Source organism: Ornithorhynchus anatinus, chromosome 5 (assembly GCF_004115215.2).
Source record: "Ornithorhynchus anatinus isolate Pmale09 chromosome 5, mOrnAna1.pri.v4, whole genome shotgun sequence".
Lineage (NCBI taxonomy): Eukaryota > Metazoa > Chordata > Mammalia > Monotremata > Ornithorhynchidae > Ornithorhynchus > Ornithorhynchus anatinus.
Window position 1 is genome coordinate 14,944,826 of NC_041732.1, and position 16,588 is coordinate 14,961,413.

A 16,588-nucleotide genomic window follows, 5' to 3' on the forward strand; every position below is an offset into this window, starting at 1 on the left:
ATTGGACACAATCATTTACAATCTGTTTACCGAAGGGGGAGAGGGAGGGAAAGCGGAGAATGAAAAATTAAGGGAACAGTCAGTCAAAACTGCACACTTAATGGAGATGAGGAACAGCCTCCAAGAAAGTCGAATTCCTTTCCTATTTGAGTGCGAGGAGTTCTGCCAACACAGGGTCGCACAGAGAACACAAGGGTGGATTTTCAAAACTGCGTGTAGGGATATGGACGGGGAAGTAAATGATCCAGGAAATCAAGGAGGCAGAAATGGATATGGAAGAAGTAGAATAAGTGGAAGTGTCTAGAATAAGCCATGCTTTATCCCACAACCAGATGGAAGGGCAGGACTTTGTGGATTTTGGGATCTGAAGAGGGATATTATTTTTCAATTTAATGAGCGAGGCAGAGCTGGGAGCAAGTGAGGTTACCTGGCTCTTTAAAAATGACTTTCTTTTAGCAGTCTCCCTCGGCCCGGAAAGTCGGGAGGAGTTTGTGTTTATATTGCCGTCAGGCGGTTGGTCTTGTGATTGGTGGCTCTCCGCAGGCAGCTGTCTGGAAGGCGAAGAAGGTTCTTCGGTAATTGCTTGAAGAGTTCTTCTGGGGAGAGGCCAAGGAGTTCCTTTGGAAGGTAGTTAAACCAAGTGGCAGTTCTATTTCTGCTTCTCTCAGACAGTTAGTCACCCAGGATGGCGGATAGGTAAGAACAAAAACTGGTATTGGTTAAATGCCTACTATGTGCCAGGCGCCGTACTACATGCCGGGGTAGATACGAGGTCATCAGGTTGGACACAGTCCCTGTCCCACATTGGGTACACAGTCTTGATCCCCATTTTACAGATGAGGTAACTGAGGCCCAGAAAAGTGAAGTGACTTGCCCAAGGTCACACAGCAGACAGGCGGCAGAGCCGGGATGAGAATCCAGTCCTTCTGACTCCCAGGCCCCTTCTCTATCCACTACGCCAAACTACTTCCCAGGTGGAAGGAGACTTGATTCTCCCACAGAAGCTAAAATAGTGGTGGGTCAAAGAGGAGAGGGGGAAGCATCCCAGGGAAGAAGAAGGCACATCTTGTCTAAGAAGCCTTTCCTGATTATGCCCTCATTTCCTCTTCTCCCCCTCCCTTCTGCGTCATCCTGATTTGCTCCCTTTATCCACCCCTCCCTCAGCTTCCTACCACTTATGTCCATATCCATAATTTATCTATGGTAATGTCTGACTCCCCCTCTAGACTGTTAGTGTTTTGTGGGCAGGGAATATGTCTACCTACTCTGTTATTTTGTATTCTCCCAAGGGCTTAGTACAGTGCTCTGCAAATAGTAAAAATAATAATAATGGCATTAGTTAAGCACTTACTATGTACCAAGCACTGTTCTAAGTGCTGGGGTAGATACAAGCTAATCAGGATGGTCACAGTCCCTGTCCCACAGGGGGCTCTCAGTATTAATGCCCATTTTACAGGTGAGGTAACCAAGGCACAGAGAAGTGGAGTGACTTGCCCAAGGTCACATAGCAGACCAGTGACGGAGCCGGGCCAATAAATACCACTGATGGATTGATTTACTCTTCCTGGTCCAAAGCAGCTCCAGTTCGAATGCAAGATGCCGGGTCATGTCTGGGGGTGCGGGAGGATTGCTACCCCTGAAGAGGGGCAGACTGGATTCAGACTGAGGAAGGGTCTGTTTGAAAGAGGGCTCCTTACATTTTACGGTCTGGGAGTCAGAAGCCCAGCAGGATTCCCCTCCCCTTCTTTCTCCTTCTCCCCCTTTTAGTCCTCCTTCTCCTCCTCTTCACCATCATCACTATCATCATTAATAGCATTTATTAAGCACCCTCCATGGGTAGAACACTGTACCAGCTGACTACTCTAGGCATAATAATGAGAATAATAATAATTGTGGTATTTGTCAAGCACTTACTCTGTGCCAGGCACTGTATTAAGCGCTGAGGTGGCTCGAGCAAATCGGGTTGGACACCATCCCCGTCCCACCCAGGGCTTGCAGTCTTAATCCCCATTTTGCAGTGGACGTAACTGAGGCCTAGAGAAGTGAAGTGACTTGCCAAGGTCACACAGCATAGATGTGGCAGAACCGGGATTAGAACCCATGGCCTTCTGACTCACAGGTCAGCAGAGTCTATCTACTAGGCCATGCAGAGTCCTGTCCCAGCACTTAGAACAGTGCTTGGCACATAGTAAGTGCTTAACAAATACCATCATTATTATTATTATTATTCTGCAGCCTGGGACCGTGCAGCAGAAGTAGAAGACGTGGCATATGCCTTTGAGGAATGCCCAGTCTAATGGGGTTGGTAGGACATATACCTAGTAGATAGGGATGAGTGGCATTTAAGTGCTTACTGTGTGCTGGGCACTGGGGTGGAGACAAGATAATCAGATCAGACCAAGTCCCCGGCCCACATGGGGTTCACGGCCTAGTGGGAGTGAGCAGATATTGAATGCCCATTTCCCGGGTGAGAAAATTGAGGACCAGAAAAGTTAAGTGACTCACCTGAAGTCACGCTGCAGGCAAGTGACGGAGCTGTGATCAGAAGTGGGTTTCAGGACTCCCAATCCTGTACTCTTTCCACTAGGTGACACTGCTTCTCCAATGAGTAAGTAGAGTCCATCTGTAAAAATTCAATTAATTAATTAAATAAGTACATTAAATAAGAAAATAAATAAGTACATAAGCAATTAAATAATTACATAACGAATAAACCAAGAGCTATAAATATCAGAGCGAAGGATGACTACCGTAACGCCATGACAAGAGAGGATGGGAGGGAACACCTCAAATTTAACATGCCTAGAAAAGAACTCATCTTCCCACACAAACCCCGGCCTTCCCCTGACTTTCCCATCACTGTCGACGGCACTGGCATCCTTCCTGTCTCACAGGTCCGTACATAACCTTGGTGTTTTCCTTGACTCCTCTCTGTCAAGGAAACCCACTTATTCAATCCCTCACTAAATCCCGTGGGTCCCACCTTCACACCCTCGCTAAAATCGGCCTTTTCCTCTCCACCCAAATTGCTGCCACGTTAATCCAGTGGTTTATCCTATTCCACTTTGATTACTTTATCAGCCTCCTTGCTGACCTCCCAGCCTCCTGTCTGTCCCCACTCCAGTCCATACTTCACTCTGCTGCCCCTGATAGTTTTCCTATAAAAATATTTAGGCCATTTTTCCCCACTCCTCAAGAACCTCCAGGGGTTGTCCATCCACCTCTGCATCAAATGGAAATTCCTCACCATTGGCTTTAAAACACTCAATCACCTTATCCCCTCCTGTCTCACCTCACTACTCTCCTACTACAACACAGCGTACATACTTCACTCCTCTAATGCTAACCTTCTCACTGTTCCTCCATCTTGTCTATCTCGCTGCCGAGCCCTTTCGACATCCTGCCTCTAGCCCGGAACGCCCTCCTTCTCTCTATCTGACGGAATTACTCTCCCCTCCTTCAAAGCCTTATTGAAGCTACATCTCCTCCAAGAGATCTTTCCTTTTCCTCTTTTTCTTTTCTTCAATTCCCTTCTACGTCACCCTGATTTACTCCCTTTATTCATCCCCCCTCCCAGCCCCACAGCATTTATTCATTCATTCATTCATTCATTCAATAGTATTTATTGAGCACTTACTATGTGCAGAGAACTGTACTAAGCACTTGGAATGTGCAAATCGGCAACAGATAGAGACAGTCCCTGCCCTTTGACGGGCTTACAGTCTAATCGAGGGAGACAGGCAGACAAGAACAATGGCAATAAATAGAGTCAAGGGGAAGAACATCTCATAAAAACAATGGCAAATAAATAGAATCAGGGTGATGTACATCTCATTACACAAAATAAATAGGGTGATGAAGATATATATAGTTGAGCGGACACGTACAGTGCTGAGGAGGTGGGATGGGAGAGGGGCAGGAGGAGAGGGAAAGGGGGGAGAAGAGTGTTTAGCTGCGGAGAGGTGAAGGGGGGGTAGAGGGAGCAGAGGGAAAAAGTGGGGAGCTCAGTCTGGTAAGGCCTCTTGGAGGAGGTGAGCTTTAAGTAGGGATTTGAAGAGGGGAAGAGAATTAGATTGACAGAGGTGAGGAGGGAGGGCATTCCAGGACCGCGGGAGGACGTGGCCCAGGGGTCGACGGCGGGATAGGCGAGACCGAGGGACGGTGAGGAGGTGGGCGGCAGAGGAGCGGAGCGTGCGGGGTGGGCGGTAGAAAGAGAGAAGGGAGGAGAGGTAGGAAGGGGCAAGGTGATGGAGAGCCTTGAAGCCTAGAGTGAGGAGTTTTTGTTTTGAGCGGAGATTGATACGCAACCACTGGAGGTGTTTAAGAAGGAGAGTGACATGCCCAGAACGTTTTTGCAGGAAGATGAGCCAGGCAGCGGAGTGAAGAATAGACTGGAGCGGGGCGAGAGAGGAGGAAGGGAGATCAGAGAGAAGGCTGACACAGTAGTCTAGTCGGGATATAACGAGAGCCTGTAGCAGTAAGGTAGCTGTTTGGGTGGAGAGGAAAGGACGGATCTTGGCGATATTGTAAAGGCGAGACCGGCAGGTCTTGGTAACGGATCGGATGTGAGGGGTGAACGAGAGAGACGAGAACATATCCATACTTTTATTTATTTCTATTAATGTCTGTCTCCCCCTCTAGACTGTAAGCTCATTATGGGCAGGGGATGTGTCTGTTCTGTTGTGATATCGTACTTCCCCAAGAACTTAGTACAGTTCTGGGCACACGGTAAGTGCTCGATACATATGATTGACTGACTGACTGGGGGGATTAATTGGGGGAGGTATATTGGAGGTGTGTAACTGTTTACAGGGTTTGGATTTGAGGTGGAACTTTTCTGATGACTTTATAAAGGGTGTAGATTTCACGCAGGGGGAAAGGAATGAGTGGTAGATTGAACACCGAAGAGACGTGAGGTTCCTAGCCAGGAGTTGCCTCCATCTTGTTACTCAGAGCCAAAATTTATTCTGTGGCCCCCAGAACCCCCCTAAGGCAATAATTTAGAGCAGGTCAAAGCAAACAGTTCCAGGTTGACAGTACTTGTAATCTAGGAGACCTGGGGAAAGTAATGACCAGAGTCCAGATTCCAATCAGTTTGTATTTATTAAGTACTTTTTGTGTGCAGAGCACTGTACTAAACACTTGAGAGAGTACAGTGTAACAGATATAGATATGAATAGTGGATATAAACAAAAGTGCTGTGAAGCTGGTGGTGGGGTGAATTTCAAGTGATTAAGGGGTACAGATCAAAGTATATAGGCCGATAGAGAAAATGAGGGCTGAGAAGCAGTGTGGCTTAGTGGAAGGAGCCTGGGCTTAGGAGTCAGAGGATGTGGGTTCTAATCCCAGCTGCACCACGTGTCTGCTGTGTGACCTGGGGCAAGCCACTTAAATTCTCTGTGCCTCAGTTACCTCATCTGTAAAATGGGGATTAAGACTGTGAGCCCCATGTGGGACAAACTGATTACCTTGTATCTACCCCAGCATTTAGAGCAGTGCTTGGCATATAGCAAGTGCTTAACAAATACCATAGTAATTATTATTATTAGTCAGGAAGGCCTCGTTAGTCACTGTAGAAAACACCACCATCCTTCCTGTCTCACAAGCCTGTAACCCTATCCGTGTTATCCATGACTCATCTCTCTCATTCAACCCACATATTCAGTCTGTCACCAAGTTCTGCCAATTCAACCTTCACAACAAATCTGGCCTTCCCCCTCCATGCATTCGTTCATTCATTCAGTCGTATTTATTGAGCTCTTACTCTGTGCAGAGCAGTGTACTAAGCACTTGGAATGTACAATTGAGCAACAGATAGAGACAATCCCTGACCAACAAGGGGCTCACAGTCTAAAACGGGGAGACAGACAGCAAAACAAAACAAGTAGTCATCAATCTCAACTGCTAGCACATTAATCCAAGCGCGTATCCTATCCCTCCTTGCTTACTGTTTCAACCTCCTTGTAGGGAGCCGTCTGACTCCCTTTTCCCAACTCAAGTCCACACCTTGGGCTTGGGTTCACTGATCCCGAAACTGGCCTCGGTTCTGGAGATTGTCAGAGTCAGTCGTGTTTATTGAGCACTTACTGTGTGCAGAGCACTGTACTAAGCGCTTGGGAGAGTACAATATAAAAATGAACAAACACATTGCCGGCCCGCAGTGAGCTTATGGTCTAGAAGGGCACGCTCTTGAAGGGGGCACCTCCTAGGTCATGGCACCTCCCAGGTCACTTCCTCTACGTCTCTCTGCTCAGGGATGGAAAGTTTTAGGCTTTTGCATCCTCAGGATGATTCCGCGACCCCCTGGGCATTCGGGAATACCAGTGACCACAAGTCATCAGTTTTTTAAAAAACCTGATTATCTCAGAGTTGGGTGGAAAGGCCAGATATTTGGAAATTGGAGACTCTGGTAAAAGAGCACATGTCCCTCCGTAGAAACATCTTTATGTGTCACAAATATGGGGACCGTTGAGGAGGTCTTTTTGGTGCAGGGTTTTCTGTTAAAAAAAATAAAATAACAGGAAATAAGGAATGGTTTGGAAAAATCGAGTCTCTAGCTCCAAATAGGAGCTTGGTCATGTAGAGCTTCCAACTTTGCTGAGTCAGTGAGTCAATTCCATTTCCTCTCACTCATCTTTCTCTGTCATATTTACGTCAATCTGAGTGTCTCTGCCTCAGAAGGTGACTAGCTCAGGCTCCCCAAGGTTTCCATCCTTCTGGGGTGTGGGATTTGGGGTCAAGGCTCTTGAGAACGAATGACTGCCCTCTCATCCTGTCTCTTCCTCCTCATACCTAAGCATGATTGGGCAAGCACCTCCATTTCCACTCTAGGGTTGAATTTCCACAGATCTAGAATGGGGAAATAGCAGTTTGTTAGCTTTTTTAATATGATAGTTATGTGCTTACTATGTGCCAGGCATTGTATTAAGCTCTGGGGTAGATACAAACTAATTGGGTTGGGCACAGTCTCTGTCCTACTTGGGGCTCACAGTCTTCATCCCCATTTTACAGATGAGGGAACCGAGACACAGAGGTATGAAGTGACTTGCCCAAGATCACACAGAGCCGGAATTAGAACCCAGGCCCTTCTGAATCCCAGGTCCGTGCTCTATCCACTAGGCTGTTTCCATTTCTTGGACTTGGGCAGTCTCTTGGAGATGCGGGAGATATATAGGAGCTGCTTGAAGACCTTAGAAAACCCTGGGTGAGATGAGACCATATCATTGAATCAGAACTGGAATGTAATGGTGCTGAATGAAGCAGCCGTTGCAGTCTGGTGTTATTCTTTATTCATTCATTCATTCATTCATTCATTCATTCAGTCAGTCATATTTATTAAGTGCTTACTGTATGCAGAGCACTGTACTAAGCGCTTGGGAAAGTAAAATGCAGCAATAAAGAGTGACAGTCCCTGCCCACAATGAGTTCACAGTCTAGAGGCAGGGAAAAGAAGAGTAGTAATAATAGTAGTGAAGCTGTGTAGCCTAATGAGTAGAGCCCGGGCCTGGGAGTCAGAAGGACCTGGATTCTGATCGCGGCTCCGCCACTTGCCTGCTCTGTGACCTTGGGCAGGTTGCCTAACTTCTCTTTGCCTCAGTTATCTCATCTGTAAAATGGGAATTAAGATGTGAGCCGGATGTAAGACAGCGACTTTGTATAAATGATTAGCTTGTATCTACCCCAGTGCTTAGAACAGTGCTTGACACATTGTAAGTGCTTTACATAGTAATTATTATTATGGCATCTCTTAAGCGCTTGCTATGTGCCAAGCACTGTTCTAAGCACTGGGATAGATACAAGTTAATGAGGTTATCCCACATGGAGCTCATAGTCTTAATCCTCATTTTACAGATGAGGTAACTGAGGCCCAGAGAAGTGAAGTACCTTGCCCGAGGCCACACAACAGACAAGTATCGGAGCCGGGATTAGAACCCACGTCCTCTGACTCTCAAGCTCAGGATCTTTCCATTAAGCCATGCAACTTCTCATAAATATTATTATCATTATTAGTAGCAGTAGTAATAGTCGAAGTAGTCGTTGGAGCAGCGACATCGGTTGCCCATGGAATTCAGTGGGCTATAGTAGACCCTTGGAGAGCACAGGACAAAGAAATGACAACTTTCCTGTCTACAAAGAACTTACATTCTGTTGGGAGAGTCAGCCATATTTACAACCGAGTTATTCCAAAGACCTATTCCAGACCACCGCCCGCACTATCCTCCACCAACCAGGATCCCGGGGATATTGACTGATCTGGAGCAGGGAAGATTTTGGCTGCTTTCTTCTGGCACAGTAGAATCTGCCTGCATTCCAGGTTCATTCATTCATTCATTCACTCAGGTGTATTTATTGAGCGCTTACGGTGTGCAGAGCACAGTAGTAAATGGCTGGGAGAGTACAGTACAGTAATAAATGGACATATACCCTGCCCACAACAGTCTAGAGGAGGAGGTGGACATGAATATAAAAAAATTCCAGTTATATACATAGGGTTGCAGGGTGCACGGGGACTGATGGGGTGGCACTTGTAGTCCAGCCGTGAGCCAACTGGAATAATAATAATAATTAGAATAACAGTGGTATTTCGAAGTGCTTACTATGTGCCAGGCACTGTACTAAGTGCTGGGGTGTATACAAGCAAGTCAGGTTGGACATAGTCCCTGTACCATGTGGGGCTCATAATCTTAATACCCATTTTACAGATGAGGGAACTGAGGCAAAGTTTACTCACTGAACCCCTATCTCGCCACCTTCCCTTTTCTCACGTCCTTCCCCTGGCCAGGAATCCCTCCCGCTCCTCATACACCAGACCACCACTCTTTCCACCTTCAAAGCATTACTATGGTCACATCTGAGAAGCAGCGTGGCTCAGTGGAAAGAGGACGGGGTCGGGAGTCAGAGGTCATGGGGTTTAATTCCAGCTCTGTCACTTATCAGCTGTGTGACTTTGGGCAAGTCACTTAAGTTCTCTGAGCCTCAGTTACCTCATCTGTGAAATGGGGATTAAGTATGTGATCCCCACGTGGGACAACCTGATTACCTTGTAGCTACCCAAATGCTTAGAACAGTGCTTGGCACATAATAAGTGCTTAACAAATACCATCATTATTATTATTATTATCTCAAAGCCCGGTGTGGGCAGGGATGGTCTCTCTAATGCTGAATTGTACTTTCCAACCTCTTAGTACAGTGCTCTGCACACAGTAAGCACTCAATAAATACAAGTGAATGAATGAATCTCCTCCAAGAGGCCTTCCCTGATTAAGCCCTCTTTTCCCCATTCAGTTGTACTTATTTAGCTCTAACCGTTTGCAGAGCACTGTACTAAGCACTTGGGAGAGTACAACGCCACAGTAAACAGACACATTCCCCACCCCTAACCCTGCCACATTTACATATGTATGTTTAATTTCTATACTGTAAGTTACTTAATGTTTCATATTAATACCTGTCTCCCCTCTCTGGACTGTAAGCTTGTTATGGGCAGGGATCACCGTCTGCTAATTCCTTTGTATTGTATTCTCCCAAGTGCTTGGTAAAGTTCTCTGCATATAGTAAGCGCTCAATTGATAAATTGACTCCCTGGTCCAAGCTGTATCCCCTAGCCAACTGCTGCTTCTCACCTCTTGAACTACTCATACAAAAGAGTGTTGCCTTTGGCAAGAAAAAGTTCCCTGCGGATGCTCTTGGATCCCTTTACTGGAGCTTGAGTATCCTAGACCCCTGGCGTTTGGTGACACTCAAGTGAGCTGCTGACCTCCTCCTGCAGAAGGAGAAACCCTCAGAAAGATGCAGATCATTAAAACAATTTTCCAGGGGCTAAAATGCCAAACACAGTACGCGCTTACTTCTATAATGATAATAATAATGGTATTTGTTAAGCACTTACTATGTGCCAAGCACTGTTCTAAGTGCTGGGGTAATAAATAACAATAATGTTGGTATCTATTAAGTGCTTACTGTGTGCCAAGCACTGTTCTAAGCTCTGAATAATAAATAATAATAATGTTGGTGTTAAGCACTTACTATGTGCCAAGCACTGTTCTAAGCTCTGGGTAATGAATAATAATAATGTTGGTATTTAAGAGCTTAGTATATGCCAAACACTGTTCTAAGTTCTGGGCTAGATACAAGGTAATTAGGTCATCCCATGTGGGGCTCACAGTCTTCATCCCCATTTTACAGATGAGGTAACTGAGGCACAGAGAAATTAAGTGACTTGCCCAAGGTCACACAGCTGACAAGTGGCAGAACCGGGATTAGAACCCACGACCTCTGACTCCCGAGCCCATGCAGTCAACTAAGCCATGATGCTTCTCATCGATAGATACAAGGTAACCAGGTTGTCTCACGTGGGGCTCACAGTTTTCATCCCCATTTTACAGATGAGGTAACTGAGGCACAGAGAAGTGAAGTGATTTGCTCAAAGTCACATAGCTGATAAGTGGTAGAATAGGGATTAGAACCCTCGACCTCTGACTCTCAAGCCCAGGCTCTTTCCACTAAGCCATGCTGCTTCTCTGACTGGTTCTCTGATTCTCTGATTCTCTAGTTGGGCTTCTGCCAACTAGACCTGGGTTCTAATCCCAGCTCGGCCACTTGCCCGATGTGTGACCCTGGGCATGTCATCTCACTTCTCTAGGCTTCAGTTACCTCATCTGTCAGTGGGGATTATGACTGTGAGCCCCATGTGGTCCAGGGACTGTGTCTAACCTGATGAACTTGTATCTACCCCAGCGCTCAGTACAGTGCCTGGCATGTAGCAAGCACTTAAGAAATAATAAAAAAAAAAACAACTGGTCTGGAAATCTGTCCGCAGGACGGAGGTAAGGACACTGAATTCCCACCTGTGCCAGAGAGGGACAACTCAGCTTCCAAATTCCTATCCGAGCCACCCTCCTCCTGTTGCTGGTACTCTTACGTTGAGCCGGCTGGGGGAGAAAGTGAAGTAGTCAGACATTGCACACTTGACCGTTTCAGAGCCAGAAATGGGAAATCAAGTGATTTCCCCCGAGGAAGACCAGGCAGTTGAACTCATGTTTCCTTCGGAGCTTCCCAGCTGGGTCGGCGACACTACTGGATATGGGATGGAAGTACTCAGGCCATCCAGAGGAAATGGAATTCCAACTATCCCGGGCTTGCTATTGTTGGGAGCCTTCCCCGTGGAAATCACAGCTCACCTCACTGTTATCACAGCTGTTTCCCTGGGACGAGTTCAGTTCTTTCTCTTCGTCGAATATTGATCGCTGCGTCCGCCGCCTCCTCACGGGCCTGGACTGTTTCTATTTTTCTTTCCTCTCTAACTCCCATTTCCCAACTCCAATATTTAGAAATTTCCCCTAAATATTTTCTCCGCGGTGATCCCTGAGCTGTCTCTGAAGATAACGTTCGAGATGTGGCTGGGCTTCGAGCCCAGAGCACGAAGGTCAAGCTGGGGTCTGGCTCTCTCTGGGACTCCGGAGAGTCTCGGAGCTCAGAGACCGAAGCGTTTCATCCACAGAGCCGGATTTTTCTTGTTCCGCTGACGGGGATTATGCTTGTTTGGATTAGTGGTCTCCGAGCCCCCGACGACCCCTCCGAAAAGTCAAAGATGAGCGATATGTTTGTGCTGCTGAGGAGGGGAAGCGAATCATTCATTCACTTTGGCCATGATGGGTGGCTTCCTGCAAGCTGGGGTCAATCAGTCAATCCATCAGTGGTAATTATTGAGTGCTCAGTGTGTGCAGAGCACTGTACTAAGCACTTGGGGAGTAGAGTACAATGGAATTAGCAGACATGTTTCCTGCCCTTAACGAACTGTGATGCCATGTAGATGATAGTTGGAGACCTGGGCCACTGGGAAAACTGTTCTGTGTCATGGCCCGCAAGCCTCAAAACTTCATCTTTGATTTTTTTGATGTTGTTGGGTTTTTTTAATGGCATCTGTTAAGCTCTTACTATGTGCCAGACTCCGTACTAAGCACTGGGGTACTGGGGTAAGCTCGTTATGGGCCGGGAACGTGTCTGCTAATTCTTTTGTATTGTACTCTCCCAAGTGCTTGGTACAGTGTTCTGCCTATAGATACAAGCTAATCTCCCCCTCCCTTCTGTGTCGCCTTGACTTGCTCCGTTTATCACTCCTCCCAACCCCACTGCATTTATGTACATAACCATCATTTTACTGATTTAAATTGATGTCTATCTCCCGATCTAGACTGTAAGCTCTTTGTGGGCAGGGAATGTGTGTGTTATATTGTCGTGTTGTACTCTCCCAAGCAGTTGGTACATTGCTCTGCACACCATAAGCACTCAATAAATGCAGTTGACTGCCTGACAGGTTGGACCCAGTCCCTGTCCCACATGGGACTCAATCCCCATTTTCCAGATGAAGGAACTGAGGCCCAGAGGGAGTGAAGTGACTTGTCCAAGGTCACGCAGCAGGCAAGTGGCCGAGTTAGGATTAGAACCAGGTCCTTCTGACTTCCAGGCCCAGGCTCTAGCCGTTAGGCCATGCTGCTTCTCCTGGCTGTTTATTGGTCCTGACGATCCATGGTGATTCACTGCGGATGGCTGGCCCTTGGCCTTATCTCTCCTGGTGTGTTAGTCAATCAGTCATATTTATTGAGTGCTTACAGTGTGCAGAGCACTGTATTGAGCACTTGGGAGAGTATGACACAATAGTATAACAGACATATTCCCTGCCCATCACGAGCTTAATCAATCAGTCATATTTATTGAGCACTTACTGAGTGCAGATAACTGTACTAAGCGCTTGGGAGAGTACCATAGAACAGTATAACAGGCACATTCCCTGCCCACAAAGAGCTTACAGTCTAGCGGGGGAGGATGAGTCTAGAGGTCAAGGTAAGAGATTCATTCAATAGTAATAATAATAATGGTGTTTGTTAAGCTCTTACTGTATGTCAAACACTGCTTTAAGCTCTGGGATAGATACAGTGTAATCAGGTTGTCCCATGTGGGGCTCACAGTCTTAATCCCCATTTTACAGATGCGGTAACGGAGGCATGGAGAAGTTAAGTGACTTGCCCAAAGTCACACAGTTAACAAGTGGCAGAGGCAGACAACAATAATAATAATAATTATGGTATGTGTTAAGCTGTTACTATGTGCCAGGCACTGTACTAAGCTCTGGAAACTGGTAGGGTATGCCATATGCAGAGGTACAGGACCTGTGAATGGCCAACTCCCAGGATGCCTGAGCTTAAATCTGTTACATTGACCCCCAAGTTTCAGGAGCTGTTCTAACATTGATGCAACATTTATGCCTTACAACTCCCGTAACTCCTCTGGACTCAGGGTGAACCTTTGTTCTTCTCCCAAAACTGTATCGGTTGGGAAATCCTAAACCCTGTCATTTTTTTTGTTAAGCGGTCACTGCGTGCCAATTATTCTACTAAGCGCTAGGGTAGATACAAGCTAATCAGGTTGGACACAGTCCATGTTCCTCATGGGACTCACAGTATTAATCCCTATTGTACAGATGAAAGCGTTCTTTTTTATTTTTACAGTATTTGTTAAGCGCTTGGCTGCATGCCAGGCACTGTACTAAGGGCTAGGGTAGATAAGCAGCGTGGCTCAGTGGAAAGAGCCCGGTCTTGGGAGTCAGAGGTTATGGGTTCTAATCCTGGCTCCACCACTTGTCAGCTGTGTGACTTTGGGCAAGTCACTTCACTTCTCTGGGCCTCAGTTACATCACCTGTAAAATGGGGATTAAGACTGTGAGCCTCACATGGGACAACCTGTTCACCTTGTGTTTCCACCCCCACCCCCCCAGCTTCACACATAGTAAGCACTTAACAAATGCCATCATTATTATTATTATAAAAGCTAACAAGTCAGACACAGTCCCTGTCCACATGGGGCTCCAGTCTTAATCTCCATTTTACAGATGAAAGGTTTTGGGGTTTTTTTTATGGTATTTGTTAAGAACTTACTATATGCCAGACAATGTACTAAGCATTGGGTTAGATACAGGCAAATCAGGTTGGACACAGTCCATGTCCCTGTTTTACAGATGAGGGAACTGAGCCACAAAGGAAGTGAAATGACTTGCCCACGGACACACAGCAGACAAGTGGCAGAGTCGGAATTAGAACCCACATCCTTCGGTCTCCCGGGCCTGCGCTCTATCCACTACGCCAAGCTACTTCCTCATGGCTTTCAGCATTGCCGAGTTTCAGGAAACTATGAAGTTTGAATCCTTATTAACTCCGAGTACTGAAAATCATTAGTTTCAGTTGCTTTATAATGAGGGATAACTTCCCTGTTTGAGGAAGTTAGAACACAAGATTAAACATACATTTTAAAATGCTTTCAGCCCTTAAAAAATTTCTGCTAAGCTTCATCCTTGGAGAACATCTCCCACGAGAGGTTTTATTTTTTCAGGTTTTATCAGGTTCTTCTGCATGGGTTCAAGAGATTCTGACCAATAAGCATCGAAAGAGAGTCAACCAGGAGAACTCTGGGGAGAAGCCGCAAGAGGGTCAAGGAGAGACTCTCCCATAGGGAGTCAGAAAGCCCCCTAATAGAGCTGTGAGGTTTTTTTGTTTGTTTTTTGTTTATGGCATTTGTTATTTACTATATGTCAAACACTGTTCTGAGTGCTGGGTAGGTACAGGCTAATTAGGTCGGACACAGTCTCTGACCCACATGGGGCTCACAGTCTAAGTAGCATGGCCTAGTGGATAGAATACGGGCCTGGGAGTCAGAAGGTCATGAGTCCTAATCCCAGGTCCACCACTTATCTGCTCTGTGACCTTGGGCATGTAATTTCACTTCTCTGGGCCTCAGTTACCTCATCTGTAAAAAGGGATTGAGACTGTGAGCCCCGCATGGGGCAGGGACTGTGCCCAACTCTATTTGCTTGTTTTCCACCTCAGTACTTAATAACAGCGCCTGATACATAGTAAGTGCTTTACAAATACCATCATTATTATCATTATTATTATTATTTTGTATGAGGGAGAACAGACATTTAATCCCCATTTTGCAGTTGAGGAAACTGAGGCACAGAGACATTAAGCATCTGGCCCAAGATCACACAGCAAGCAATTGGAGGAGCTGGGAATAGTAATAATAATAATAATTGTGGTATTTGTTAAGTGCTTACTATGTGCCAAACACTGTTCTAAGTGCTGAGGTAGATACAAGGTAATCAGCTTGGACACTGTTCATGTCTCTCATGGGGCTCACAATCTTTATCCCTGTTTTACCGATGAAGTAACTGAAGCACAGTGACTTGCCCAAGACCACACAGCAGACATGTGCCAGATCCATGATTAGAACCCACAACTGCTACTCCCAGGCCCGGGTTCTTTACACTAGGCTATGCTGCTTCCTCCAGTCAACACTCACCCTCAAAGACAACTTGAGCCAGGCCTCTCTGGCTTGTCTCTTCCAGGGCTTCTGCCACTAATATCAGCCAATCAATCAACTGGTGGTATTTTAGGGTTTACTCTGCAGAGCGCTGTACTAAGTGCTTGGGTGAATACAACAGAGTTAGGCAACACAATCTTAGAATCTTACAATCTAGTCGTGGAGACCGCCTCTGAAATAAATTTCGGTTAGGGGAAGCATCCCCTCTCAGGATGGCATCTGGAGAGCTTCCAGTACTCTACCAGTCTCGGCTATGGGAGGGAGAGTTGAGCAGAGGCCTGTCCATTCCATTTCTTGCTTGGGCAGTGGCTAGCGAGTTGAAGGCAATCTGCTACAGGTCAAAACTCACCCGTCCTGGGCAGCAGCGGCACGGGAAAGTCTAGGGTGGAGACTCAAGTTTACTGAGTGGAAGAAGGCGGTTTTAACAAGAATATTATAGGGATCCACTACCAGAACGATTGCAGACGGAGGTGGAGCATTCTGGGAGAGATGTGTCCGTGGAATCGCTAGGGGTCGGAGAGACTCGACAGCAGAAGACAAGACAAGGAAGAAGCAGCGGGGTTAAAAGATGTGTACGAAAGTGTTGGGACGGGCCTACATTTTGCGACCCAGAAGTGCAGGCATATAGGTAGGGATCGAGATAGGATGGGGAGATTCATTCATTCAATCATATTGATTGAACGCTTACTGGGTGCAAAGCACTGGACTATGCGCTTGGGAGAGTACAGTGTAACCACAGACATATTCCTGCCCACAACGAGCTCATTGTCTAGAAGGAGATGAATCAATCATTCATGGAAGTCTTCTTCCTGGAGACAATATGACTATGAAAGATCTTGGAGGATGGGGACAAAATGTGAGTAGACTGTAAGATCATCGTGAGCAGGGAAAGTGCCTATCATATTTTTCTACTTGGACTCTCCCAAGCGCTTAGTACAGAGCACTGCACTCAATAAACACTCAATAAATAGACTGATTGACATGTAGGGAGAGGGAGTTTCAGACAGGAGAGTGGGGTTGGGGGAGGGTTGAGCAAAATGTCGATGCTTTGAGAGACGTGGATGAGGCGCAGGTTGGCTCCAGAGGAGCCAAGTGTGAGATTGGGCTGTAGTGGGAGAGGTTGTTATTGACAAGTTACATTGAGTTGTTTCTGATTCATAGCGACTTTATGGATAGATTTTCTCCAGAACGTCCTGTCTTCTGCCACAATCAG

At 46.4% G+C, this 16,588-nt stretch overlaps 1 protein-coding gene and 1 non-coding gene across 4 annotated transcripts in view; both read left to right on the forward strand.

The window, feature by feature from the left end:
* ARNT2 (aryl hydrocarbon receptor nuclear translocator 2) overlaps window positions 1-16,588 on the forward strand; it is a 222,506-nt gene that overhangs the window by 89,596 nt on the left and 116,322 nt on the right. The gene's annotated exons all lie outside the window — the stretch shown is intronic.
* Window positions 15,577-15,714, forward strand: LOC114812630. The gene has a single exon (XR_003760281.1). It is a non-coding gene; the product is annotated as a small nucleolar RNA SNORA7 (small nucleolar RNA).